This window comes from Heloderma suspectum, chromosome 6 (genome assembly GCF_057233095.1).
Source record: "Heloderma suspectum isolate Gila_16-S chromosome 6, 16-S_ref, whole genome shotgun sequence".
Taxonomy (NCBI): domain Eukaryota; kingdom Metazoa; phylum Chordata; class Lepidosauria; order Squamata; family Helodermatidae; genus Heloderma; species Heloderma suspectum.
In genome coordinates this window covers 104,980,844-104,994,285 of record NC_139463.1, presented here as the reverse complement: position 1 = coordinate 104,994,285, position 13,442 = coordinate 104,980,844, and the positions used below count along the sequence as shown (strand labels likewise).

At 46.9% G+C, this 13,442-nt stretch overlaps 1 protein-coding gene and 1 long non-coding RNA gene across 2 annotated transcripts in view; both read left to right on the top strand.

The window, feature by feature from the left end:
- Positions 1-1,840: 1,840 nt before the first annotated feature.
- LOC146342258 (uncharacterized) lies at positions 1,841-2,728 on the top strand. The gene is made up of 2 exons (XR_014783935.1): positions 1,841-2,086; positions 2,175-2,728. It is a non-coding gene; the product is annotated as an uncharacterized LOC146342258 (long non-coding RNA).
- Positions 2,729-4,718: 1,990 nt separating this feature from the next.
- The window catches only part of LOC146342256 (interferon-induced very large GTPase 1-like), a 104,105-nt gene continuing 95,381 nt past the window's right edge, over positions 4,719-13,442 (top strand). The window contains exon 1 of the mRNA XM_084806006.1: positions 4,719-6,267. The gene's annotated coding sequence lies outside the window, so the exon portion shown is untranslated. The remainder of the gene's footprint in view (positions 6,268-13,442) is intronic.

Sequence of the window (13,442 nt, the reverse complement as noted above, 5' to 3'; positions counted from 1 at the left end):
GTGTAAAAAGAACCCTGCATTAGCAGCAGAAAGAGAGAGAGAGAGAGAGAGAGAGAGAGAGCCTTTGAGAAAAAGAAGGGATGGTCTACAGCAAGTATAAAGTTAAAATCCTATACACACTTATATGAGGGTAAGTCTACATTAACTCAGCAGGACTTGCTTCTGAGAAAACATGCACAGGATTGAGATGTAACAGAAGTAAAAAGACAGTGCAGGAGGAGTAAGAAAAACCAAAATAAAGACAGAAAGGAAGAGAATGAAGAGTGTGAGCAATAAAGATGGGGGAAGGAAAGCAAAATTAAGAGATGGAGGGAGAGGAAGGAATTTTTTAAAAAGACATCCACAGAAAGGGAAAAAAAGGCATATAAAAATTAAGGCTGCATTTCTCTGCATGCTTACCTGGAGGTAAACACTGAATCCAGTGGGAGTTACATCTGAGTAAACATGCATAGGCATGGGACACAGCTATGCAAGGGGGAAAAGGATTAAAATATGCCCGGCAATGGTGAATAAAGATTTAAGAAGGAACTAAGAAGACGGGAGGGGGATGAGGCACACACATTTATCATTCATTTATATCCCACTTTTGCCTCCAAAAGGAAGCCCAAAGTGGTTAACATCATCATGGCTAACGTCATCATCATCATATAGAATACAGTAATATCGAGTAAAATGTCAAAAGACAACAATATGAAAAATTAGCAATAGTTATTTTATTTAAAACTATTTTAGGCCACCTCTCAGGGTAAAACCCTCTCAAGGCAGCATACAGGATAAGAAAACCATGCAAAAACATACTGAAGGGCAATAAATATACAATAAAATACTATAAAGCACTATAAAATTACACCAGTAAAACCTGGTTTACGAATTATGGAAAAGTTAGCAAAAACAGGTGGATCTGGTCCCATGCCTGTGCCATGATTGGTGGATCTACAATTTTTCTGGTTTTCTCTCACCCTAAGAGGGCAATCCTATGTGGATGGGCGTCCGCCTCCGAACTCGGAGGCGATTGCCTATTCAATGCAGGGCGGGTGGAGCGCGGAGGGGATCGTCTCCTCCGTGCTCTGGGCCGCCTTACGTTCCAGCTAGATGGCCAAATTCGGCTGTCTAGCTGGGAGACTGCGGGGCAGTGTGGGTGGGGAGGCCAGACGCTGCACTGGAAGCTTCGTACCAGCATTTCCCAGGTCCCCGCCCCTTTCCACCCACTCTGTGCTGCTCTTGGGAGCGCTGAGGATGCTCCGTGCCGCCTACAAGGTGGCAGGGGAAGGGGTGGGGAGGTGGTTTTCTGAGCTCAGTTCCCGAAAACCGAACAATCCTATGGCAGTAGTAAAGGAGGGGGGTTCGCATCAAACTCTAATCCACACCCTGTTTTCGAAGGTGACATACCCTAGCGGGTATGGGTGCGGAGATGGCCCGTGGTGCCATTTCCAAGACACGCCCGGATTGGTCTTGTGGGATCATGTGACCCCTCTACGAACTCGTCACACCGCCATGGACCAATAGGAAGAGGTCTTAGAGCCTAGCCCTGTAAGGTCACGCCCCACAACCCCATTGACCAATAGGGACAGCCTTGCCCCCAGAAAAACAGCCTTTTATCATGCCCAGACACATTTTCTGCACAGAGATCATGGCGCGGCCAAGCACCCCTCTGGGGCCATCTGCTATTCCTCCACCGGCTGCAGAACGTGACCCCCGAAAACAGTATATTAGTACCAGTTCTGATGACTCTGCTTTTCCACCACCTAAACTTCTACGCGAGGAGGAGGCCGAGGTTTCCCAAATGTGGCAGAACATGCTGGAGGCTATTTCACTAGAGAACCTTGTAGCACAGGTAAGATTTCAATGTTTCTATCTATGTGTAAGGATGGATGGTTGGGGGGGGGATATTTTGTGGTGGGTTCCGAAGTTTGCAAAAGGGTTACAGGCAGGATACAGCTTCATAATAGAGTGTTCCATTTTCCAGGACCCCTGTGTGAATAATGTTGGTGCAGAAGGCCTTGGAAAAACTGTTGGAATTAAAGCAGAGGGGCCATCGCCGGTGGCATTATGGAAGATGGCCTCAATAGGAAACTTTCAAATACAGGTACGTGTGATTATTTGTAGCATTGATATTAAAGACATGCTGTGTGTGTTTAGGAGACACCAAAAGTATTTTCTTAATTTCTTTTTAGGGTTGTGCTGATCTGTCAACGGAGCAGCCAGGCCATGTCATCCTGAAAAGTATTTTAGGCCTGGAAGTGGATGAAACAAGCTTCAGCTCACCCAGAAAGTGCCACAGAGCAATGCAATGCATTGTCGGAGCCACTGTTTTTGGAATTCTGAAGCAGTGCTTAATTGACTATCTACATGATACATGTATTGGATGTATAATCCAAGCACCAGGACAATCCTCACATGAATGCTTATCTTGGCCAAAGAATGTCATCTCTAGAAAGCTGAGAATTGTATGTGGGAAAATATGTTTTAAAAGTATACTGTATATTATTACTCTAATCGGATACAGTCTAAATTGTCTCATGCTAACACAAGATTGTGAAGATAAAGTTTTAATTTTGGTGACTAAAATTGGGCGTTCACACAAGGCCCTTAAACTACTGGATAAAACCCTGAAAAATACTGATCATGTATTTTTAAATCATGTAATGAAAGTGATTAGAAACAGGTCCTATAAATATTTTCTTACATCTGTAAAGCAAAACTCTGAATAAAGTGGCTCATTTGAAAACTGCTGTATTTTTTGTTTTGTCAGAATCATTTTTGAAAGAATAATTAAACATAGAAATCACAAGAGCTGCAAGTAAAACCTTCAAACGCCTTTAAAAAGTAAAACATTCCTTAAACGCCACTTAGATTTTCTAAAAAATACCCTAGCCAGCCTCCCCCCCCCCAAAAAAAAACCTATGATCACCCCTGTAAAGTGACTTTTGAGATGAAGAAGACAGAGATCAAGCAAAGGAGTCCACAGAATATCAGGATCCAACCACGATGTTTCCCTCTGTTGTTAGAAAGTTTTATGTTCTTTCTGCAGAGCACTTATGTCTTATGTTTAAAACCTACTATAAGCTTACCTGCAATTGACCCATCACCCTAGATACATTTAAAAATGCTGCTAGGTTTCCCAAAAACTATGCTCACCCCTGTAAATGACTCTGTAGCATTAATTCCCATTTTTGAGATGGGTCCTGAAACCCCATTACGTGTTTTGGGTAGGGTGCTGCTAAATTTTAGGACTCCGCTTTTTATCACTAGCTTCCAATACAGGGCAGAGGGCTGGTTCCGAAAGGCTCATGCCGCATGTCTCCAGATGGGGGTAGATTACATGGGCCCTGAAACCGCATTACGTGCTTTGGGCAGGGTTTTGCTAAACTAAATTTTAGGACTCAGCTTTTTATCATCACTAGCTTCCAAGACAGGGCAGAGGGCTGGTTCTGACAGGCTCATGCCGCATGTCTCCAGATTTTGGGGGGGGGGGGTAGATTACATAGGTGCTGAAACCGCATTATGTATTTTTTGAGTAGGGTGTTTCTAAATTTCAGTGTTGGGAAAACAACCAGTGTTCTAATCTAATCTTTACATATTTATATATAGGGGAAAACTATTCCCTCCTTTACTTTTTAAATTATTATTTTATTTTTGTCAGAATCGTTTTTGAAAGAATCATTAGACATAGATAACACAAGGGCTGCAAGTAAAACCTTCAAGAGTCTTTAAAAAAATAAAAATAAAAAATAAAACATTCCTTAAGTGCCACTTAGATTTTGTAAAAATCCTACATGGCCTGCCCTTTAGAAGAGGCGGGTGGGCGGGCAGTGGTCTAGTCCTCTCACATTTGCTGTTAGCAGCTTAAAAAAAAAAAAAAGCATTAAGGTAAATATCTGATATTGGAGAGGGGAAAAAATCTCAATAACTGTCTTTTTTTAGGATTGCGCCCTAAGGCTTTTGAGATTAAAACCGGCACTTTAACTTGGGCTCAGAAATGCACTGGCAATGAATGCGGCTGGTCCAGTATCAGTGTCATATGATCAGATGGCCCAGACCCCACCAGTTTCCATGTGGCTGTATTCTGCACAAACTGAAGTTTCTAAACCGTCTTTAAAGGCAGCCCCACACACTGAGCATTACAGTGGTCAAGCCTGGATGTCACCAGAACATGAATACTAGAATAAACCTATGTATTGCTGGAGGGCTCCATTTGCCTCTTTGGGCTAGAGAAAAAGGTGGTTGTGCTGGGCTGTATTCTTCCCAGCAGACAAGTGAGGCAGTTGGTTTGGCCATGGCTGGGTGGGGGGCAGGCAGGTGGGGACTAGGGGCTGCTTCACCTTCATGAGTGCCTCCTCAGCAAATATACACCTTGGGGAAGGAAATCATGGCAGTTCATTCTGCTCCTCCTTTGCTGTTAACTGCAAGAGCAAATCCTCTGTCAGCTACATATCTTCCTCCCCCTGCTGCCGCCAAAGTGCCCTTCGCTTTCCTACTTCCTGGAAGGCAAGCTCGTGACCTCCCTTATGGGGAAGGGGACCCCATGCAAACTCCTGTGCTGTAGTACTGAGATCTTGGCAATCGAAACTAAGTGGGTTTTCAAGTCACGCCTGTGCAGTAGCTACTCAAAACAAAACACGTTGCTTCTCCCACAGCAGCGGGTGCAGTCAGGCTGGTTCCAGGCATCGCAGGTCCCTCATCACTGCTGAGTGGGAACAGTGCAACCCAAGGTATGTCTACTCAGAAGCAACCTCAGTTCAATCTAACATGTGTCCAATAGTACTTATTCCCATGGAACTGAGTATCGGGTTGCAGCGTAAGTCACTCCAGGCTAAAACAGACTCGACTTTAAATCTGTACCTAGCAGCCATATCTTCTTTTTTTACTTCATTTTTTGAAAATTTCACAGTAGGTGCAGGGATCCCAACCCAGACTGGGACCCTAATGTGGAAGGGGGATTTTCAGATCCAGATTGGAGCCCCTGTGCCTACTGTAGAGTTAAACCCATAACTGCTACATAGTACTCAGCTGCTACTGCTACTGCCACCAAGGGAAAAGAGGTCCTTCCTGGCAGGCATCAAGAGGCAATGCCAGAGTCAGGCTGAGGCAGCACTCTGTGCAGGAGGTGTTCACATCAGTGGCTCATGCAGGGTACAACTGGCGAGTCATCTCGCATCTCACCATGCAACTGCATGGTACTGTCTCCAGTTCCTCCTGCCTCCGATGTGGTCTTTTGCTCAAAGCTGCCAGTAAGGACACGGAGCTTCTGTAGAGTATCTTCTTCTCCATGCTTTACCCATCATTAGTGGGTCTGGCCCTTAGAAGGAGAGATTATATGCTCCCCCCCAAGGGGAGCCCCTAAGGCTGCCCTGCTCTGTTTGGTGCCCCCTCACTCAGCTGAGCTGAGGGGGAGGGGGCAGACTTCTACCCCAAAGTCCTGCTCGGATGGCACCACTGAGCTGCACCACGCTGAACCTTTAGAAAAGGTGCACAAACAGCCTCCACGGAAGTTTCTGCCTTTCATGTTTGCAGTTTGTCCCTTCTGAATTCCTGTAGAGTCCTGCTGGCTTTGTCCAGAACATAACAGTTAAGCTGGTCGAAGGCTACGCTGCGCACAGCTGCCTTGTGGAAAGGCTCGTAGTACAGTGACTGATACAAAGGTGGATTTTTTGCTGCTTATTCTAAGCGTACTTCTGTCTGCAATGGAGAGCATGATTGCAAATCAGCTAAACCAGGCCGCAAAGGCACCTCTTTGCATATATCCACAAACATCTGTTCTTTGTTTTTAAATTCTCCGTCTTTCAGGGCGGGCCCAAATTCATAACCGAGCATACCAAGATAAGAGACCGCAGCATCTAGCTTGTCTCCACGGGGCTTTCGGTTTCTCTTCAGGTTCATTTCCTGTGCTCTGCGACTTTGGGGGCGCTTTAAGCGAACAGCGCCTTAAGGAGGGGATGCTGTAAAAGCCGGAACGGAACAGCTCAGAATGGCCCCTTTATTTTTATTTTTTTTAATGCCCAAAATAGTGGCATGTTCGAGACACTTGAGAACAATATTTTGGGACTAAAACCCTTGCAATATTGTATTACTATTAACCCCACAATGGCCAGAACATTCCAAGTGAGCCAAGCCAACCAAACCCACCGATCGCACGTTGCTAGATGGGACTGATATAATAAGCTACGAGACCTCCAGAAACCATGTTTCAGAAGCCGTTCCGGGCTTTTACACCGTCTCATTCAAACGACCTGACAGCCTTTCCACTGCTCTCACGGGGAATAGAAGGTAGGTTCTTTTCCTTGAAAGTGGAGGGAAATCACATGTGCCTTTTATATTAATACTGACTTTGATTTCGGATTGCAATCTGCTCATAACTTTTAAAGACTTCATAATTCAGGAGCTCTAAGACTCTTACGAGTGCCCTGGACTGCAAGGAGGTCAAATCAGTCCATCCTAAAGGAAATCAACCCTGACTGCTCATTGGAAGGACAGATAATGAAGCTGAAGCTCCAATATTTTGGCCACCAAATGCGAAGAGAAAACTCCCTGGAAAAGACCCTGATGCTGGGAAAGACTGAAGGCAAAAGGAGAAGGGGACGGCAGAGGATGAGATGGCTAGATAGCATCACGGATGCAATGAATATGAACTTGAGCACGCTCCGGGAGAGAGCACAGGACAGGAAGGCCTGGCGTGCTATGGTCCATGGGGTCACGAAGAGTCGGACACGACTGAACGACTGAACAACAACAACAACCCACAGGAAGCAGAGTTTGTGCACGTTTTGAGCGAAGGCAGGATTTAGGCGTGACGGCTACGTGGATCCGCCGTGGTAAGTGGCACTTGACCTGCCAATTTGTACCCCGGACGCTGAGCTGGGTGGGGTGCGTGGGCTTCTACCCCGATGCCTGGCCCTGATGGGACCACCGAGCTGCGCCGTGTGTTTGTCCGCCTTTCAGAGAAGGTGCATAAACAGCCACTAGGGAAGTTCCTGCTTTTCATGCTTGAAGTTTGTCCCTTCTGGTATCCTGCGGAGTCCTGCTGGTACCGTCCAGAACGTAACGGTTAAGCTAGCTGAGGTTTAGGCTGAATGAAGCTGCCTTCTCTTGTGAAAAGGCTCGCAGTGCAGTGACAGATACAAAGATGGATTTTTGCAGGGGTTTTCTTAATAAAGTCTTAATTATGTGCTGCACAAACCAGCTGGAGCCGCTGCCGCATCCGCCCCAGGTAAGTTCCGGCCCCGGGAGGGATTCCGCGGGGGGGGGGGGAGGCCGTTCCGCCACGGATTCCGGGCGGCCAATGCATCCAATTCCAATGCAATGCAGTTAAGTCTATAGTGATTCACTGGAGAATCAAAATTAATCAGAATGGTTAATTTTTATAACTCCTTTCTGAGTATTTTAATGAAAACTAGGGATGTCAGAGAATTCCGCCATGGACTCCAGTGAGATTCTTTAGAATCCGGCCCCCTGGAATCCGTGGCGGAACGGCCTCCCCCCGCCACCCCGCGGAATCCCCCCGGGATGGAAATTACCTGGGGCGGATGCGGCAGTGGCTCCAGCTGGTTTGTGCAGCATTGGACAAGTCACTGGAATCCGTGGCAGAATTCTCTGACATCGCTACCTACAAGGTAGTGTGGAAGGGGGGTAGGCCGGTTCTCCTGGAACCGACCTCAGAGCGTGGGCTCCGAGGTTGGTTCCTGGAAAACAAGATATCCAGGACTATGACTAGTGGCCATAGGATTGCTCCCTAAGAATCCCAGGTCTGCTGCTTCACCTCAAATGGTGTGAATCATTTATGTGAGGCATGGATCCTGATGTATCATCTGGATTTTTTATGTAGTGCATCCAAAATCATAGCTGAATCACAAAGCAAATTCATGTCAGTGGCATGGATCCTATATTTCTCAGATCCAGGATGACAAGAAAAAAAAAAAGGATTCAAGATGCAGTTCCTTATGGGTCCTCTGGATTTTTATACAGTATCCCCACAAATGCATCATTACATCACAGATCACATCCATGGCCACAGAGCAAAGTATTAAAATTATCAATCCTGTACTTCATGGAGCGTGATATAACAAACATGAATCAATAACAATCGTGCTCCCCTGCTTCACAGAACCACCATGGCATAAAAACATGGATTTGGGGCATGGATCCTATGGATTTTTTTAACAGAAGGTGCCACCAAAATAACCAGCAAATCACAGATCATTTCTGTGTCCATGGATTTCATATGAAAATCCTGGATCCACGGATTTGTGGTGCTGCCATGCTGCAAACATGGATCTGAGGCATGGATACTCATGATTCCCCTGGATTTTTATGGGGATGCCTCCAAAAGCACCATCAAATCACAGATCATGTATGTGTCCAGGGACTGAACCATAGAAAGCACTGATCCAGAACTTCATGGTGCAACTATGGTGAAAAGTTTGGGTCCGAGTTCCAGATCCTCATGGATCTTCCAGATTTTTACGTGGGAATCTTGAATTGGGCATGGAATGCCCAGTTCCAGCCAGTCCCCTAGCTGCCATATTTTGTACTAACTGAAGTTTCCAGATTGTATTCAAGAGCAGCCCTACATACAATGCGTTGCAGTAGTCTAACAAGATTACCAGGGCATGGATCATTGAAGCAAGGATGTCACTTTACAGGCAGAGTTGTAGCTGTTGTATCAGCCCAAGGTGGTAGAAGGCGCTTGAGCCTCAGAAGGCACTTGTACCTCTAGTGACAAAGTTGGGTCTAGAAGCACCCCCAAGCTATGGACTTCATCCCAGTATTTGGGGACTGCAAATCCTTCCCAGACAGGTAGCACACCATGCACCTGGAGAGTCAAGCCACCCACCAGCAGTACCTCTGTCTCATCTGGATCGAGCTTCAGTTGATTGGCCCTCATTACGTCCATTACCCTGGCCAGGCACTGATTAAGCACATCCAATTCCTCACCAAGATCAGATGAGAAAGAGAGATGGAGTTACGTGCCATCAGCATACCGATGACACTGCACTCTAAGTCTCCTAATGACCTCTCTCAGCAGTTTCAGTGTGGATATTAAGTAGCATGCAGGACAGGATGGGACCTTGTTGGGCCCCAACGCATGCCATGGAGTTTAGCACACACACCCCAGCACCACCTTCTGTAAATGGCCATCCAAGTATGAATGGAACTGTTGCAAAGCTGTACCACTCACACGCAACTCAGACAGCCTGTCCTGAAGGATGCCATGGCTGTTGGTATCGGAAGCCGCTGTGAGATCCAGGAGAATCAACTGGGTTGCACCCTGCCCTTGTTTCTCTCCAAGCAAAGCTCAGGGTGACCACTGCATTATCTGTGCCAAAACCAGGCCTAAACCCTGACTGATGGTGGATCCAGAAAATCAGTTTCATCCACAAGTGATGGGATTTGATCTGCTACCACCCTCTCAAGCACCTTGCCCAGGAAAGGGATGTTAGCTACTGGCCTATAATTATTCAGATCTGCTGGATTCAAGGAAGTTTATTTCAGAAGTGGTCTCACCACTCTTACCAGTAGGGAAGAACTGACAACCTTTCGAAACAAGCCAGTCATCCCCTCCCTTCTGGATGTCATAAGCCGCGAAAGGCGAGGGTGCTTGGGCTAACTTAAACAAGCACCTTGTCTACATCCTTGGGTCATACAAGCAGAAAGTCCTGTGACAATAGACGGTGCCCTGGATACCTTCAGGGATTGAACTTCCTAAAGTGTGTCTAAGGGCAGAATCCAACGCTACTCATCTGCTAGTGGAGCTGGCTGCTGATTCTGGTTCGCACACGGCCAGAAGACCTGCCAATTCCGTTGCACAAGCGGCCCCCACCACTTGCGGACCAGAAAGGTAGCTCTTCCCGGGGAAAGTGCCAAAACAAGCGGGGATGTGCATTTCTGGAAGGGGGCAGGTCGTTGGGCCTGATCCGCTGATCTGCCCCTTCCAGAAATGAGTGTTTCCGCTCATTTAGGCTTGACCCCAGAAGTGCTAAATCACCAGTAGCGACCACTTGTGTAACAAAATCGTTGGGGCTGGCCGCGCATACAAGGGCTGCATTGGATTCTGCCCCCCGGTGATGTAGAAATTAGAAAATGCAGCATACCAACGAATTATTTTTTTCTTCCTCTCATATTGTGGTTGAACTAGTAGCCATCCAGGTATATTGGTGGACAGCTCCCCGGCTACTGTCAGGAGCCAATTTTCTGGAGCAAATTGCTCCTAGACTTTTTAAGCTATGTTGGCTCCTGGTATGTTTCCATGCCAAATTCAAAATGCTGGTCTTGATATTTGAAGGACCGTATGTCTCCATGTGATCAAGCCCACCTGCTTAAAACCTGGAGGGAGGGTTCCACTTCACATTCTGCCACGGTCTGAGGTTAGTTTAATTGGTACAAGGGACAGGACCTTCTCTGTGTTGGCAACAAAGCTTTGAATCCTGTGGGAGATGTGCCTGGCCTCCTCTCATTCCACCTTCTGAGAAATGGTGAAAAGCATCCTGTCACCAGGCTTTTAATGATAATTGAAAACGCAGTTTTATCCCCCTGAATCTGTATATTTGCTCTCTTTACAGGCACTGATGCTGTTTTGTATATTATTATACAATAATATATTGGTGCTGTTTTGTATATTATTATTTTATTTTGTAATTGTTGATGTTGTATTGCTAATTTATGTTGCATTGCTAACTGACTTGCCACTTCTTAGCAGGAAAAAGAGCAAAGAAATAAAATAACATACTTTTAATTAGGGATGTTGGCAAAATTTGCAATGGATTCAAATGAGCTCAGATTTCTATTTATTTGACCTGCGGATTCCAGGAGGAAGAGAGCAGCCTGAATGATGGGGTGTGACAATCAGTTTGCTTCTGGTTTCAGTGCTGGTCTTGGGAGAGAAGGCTTTAATCCTGAGCACAGATTCCAGGGACAGGCACTTTTGGAGGGAGAAAAACTTCTTGGTCACATTAAATTAAATAATTTTCTATCCTGGTGGAGGCTCATCTCTCAGATCCTAGTTATAGTATCTTGAGCAAGAGGGCAGGAAGCGAAGCAGCAGAAGCTGGGGTCTCTATATCTCTCTGCTTGCTTTGGGATTCGTATGTCCTCCCTTCCCTCTGATTCCTTGCTACAGTTCAACCCTGTACAGTGCAGGGAAGGGAGTTGCCTGTCCTCTGGACAAGGAGGAAGATCTTAGCTGCAGCAGCCACCCTGAGATATGGAGGGTGCCTTGGGCTGGGCTAACGGCGAGGAGGGGAGTGGAGAGTCTGGCGGAGCAGAGACGGAAGCTAAATTGAAGGGGAGAAAAGAGTGAAGCAAGTAAAAGAAAATTTAAAAATCGTGGGTGCTGCTCAGGTGAATTGAACCCTCCCTTTTCCCACCTCAAGTCTATGTCATGCCACAGCAGGACAGAGCCAGCCCAAGACATTGTGCTGCCTTAGATAACCATGCCCCCAGATTGGGCCACAATGCCTACTGGTAGGGTAAAAAAAGAAGAAAAACCCTGTAGCCCCTAGATGCGCACTTAAAGTAATGTCTGTTTTGGCCCTCAGAAAGAGAGATTGCAGGCTTCACCCCACTCCCCCAAAGGCTAGCATCGCCCCCCCCCCGCCCCCGCAGGCCACCTTGCTACCTTTGGTGCCTCCCCCCACCCCGCAGTCAGCTGAGCTTTTGAGGTGGTGGCCTTCTACCCCAAAGTCCTGCACTGGTGGCACCACTGAGTTGCACGCATGTGCACGTGAACTGCTGGAGAGCAGGCAGAAACTGCCCCTAGGGAAGCTTCTGCTTTTCATGTTTGCCGAGCGTGCGCCCTGGGTTCCTGTAGAGTCTAGCTGGGACCATTCAGAACATAACACATAAGCTGGCTGAGCGCCGCGCTGAGTACAGCTGCCTTCTCTTGCGAAAAGGCTCGCAGCACAGCGACAGATACAAAGGCGGATTTTTGCTGCTTATTCTACGCATGCCGCTGTCTGGAACGGAGAACCCAATTCCATATCAGTTGAACCAGGACAAAAGGGTGTCGGGCTCTTGCATACGTCCACGCTCGCGTCCGTTCTTGCTTAAAAAAGAAGTTATCTGGCCCTTGCACAAGGACCCGAAGTCACAGCCGCGCAGGCATAGATCAGAGACCGCAGCACCGTGTTTGCCTCCAGCGGGCTTTCGGTTTCTCTTCAGCTTCATTTCTGTTTCCTGGACTCTGTGACTTTGCGGGAATGGTGCGTGCAGCGAGGTAACGGGAGCTGGCCGCTCTCTCTGCTCCTCTCACAGGGGACAGAAGGTCGGGGCTTCTCCTTAATAGCGGAGGGAAATCACACGTGCATTTTACATTAATGCTGACTTTGATTTTGCATTGCGATCTGCTCACAATGTTCATAGTTCAGGAACTCAACCCCCGGGGAGCAGAGGTCGTGCATGTTTTGAGTGAAGGCAGGAATGGGGAATGATAGCTACATGGATCTGTGAAGACCAGACACTGGGGGACAAATAGCAGGGTGGAGTGAGGAGGCAGCGCTTCCTTTAAGTCTTCCTGATAAACTTCCAGTGACCTCAGGCCAGCCGCTAATGGCGACAAGACACTGGGCTGTCAGATCCAGCAGGGGTTTTCTTAATCTTAGTCTTGCCTTAATTATCATGTGGCAAAACAAACCTCAGTCTGTGGCACCCTCAGTTTCTAATCCTAATTCTTGGAGAGAAGTCTTCAATCCTGAGTACGCAATCCAGGGAGAGGCCATTTGCGGGGGAGAAAAAGTTCTTGTTCGCTTTAAAGTGAATAATCTTCTATCTTGGTAGAGGATCCCCTCCGCCTTTCTACTTACAGTATCTTGAGCAAGAGGCAGGGAAGCGCAGCAGCAGCGATCTCTTATATCTCCGCTTGTTTTGGCGTCCATATGTCCTCCCCTCCCTCTGAGTCATAGTTACTTTTCAGTCCTGTATTGGCAAGGGAAAGAAGGGAGTTGCCTGACCTCTGCAAGGAGAGGCCACGGCGGCGGCATCTTAGCAGCAGCACCACCACCAGCAGGGACCCCAGGGAATGCAGGGTGGTCTGATAGGATTTCTGCAACCAGGGGACTCAGGCTGGGCTAACAGCATATAGTCTTACTATAGGGTCGTGCGCGGTTTATGCGAGGGCTGCAGCATTGTCCCCCTTGACCCTCCTATAAACAGTGTCTACAGAAGAATAGACAGATCTGAAGCCAGAGAGATGGCCTGAGTTGAATAGAGTGGATGATGGGAAGCCATCTTCCTCCACACGCGGGCAGTTTCTGCTTTATACTTGTGCCACCTACTTGCCCTGTTTGCTGTTTTGTTTCGTATTTGATTCTTTTAACTGTTTATATTCTGTTCTTTTAACCCTTTGTAATTTGCCCAGAGAACGTTTGTTTACTGGGTAAATTAAAATACATAAATTGTAAACAAATAATAAAGGCCAGCTAAATATGATGTAAATATGTTATTGCATTTAG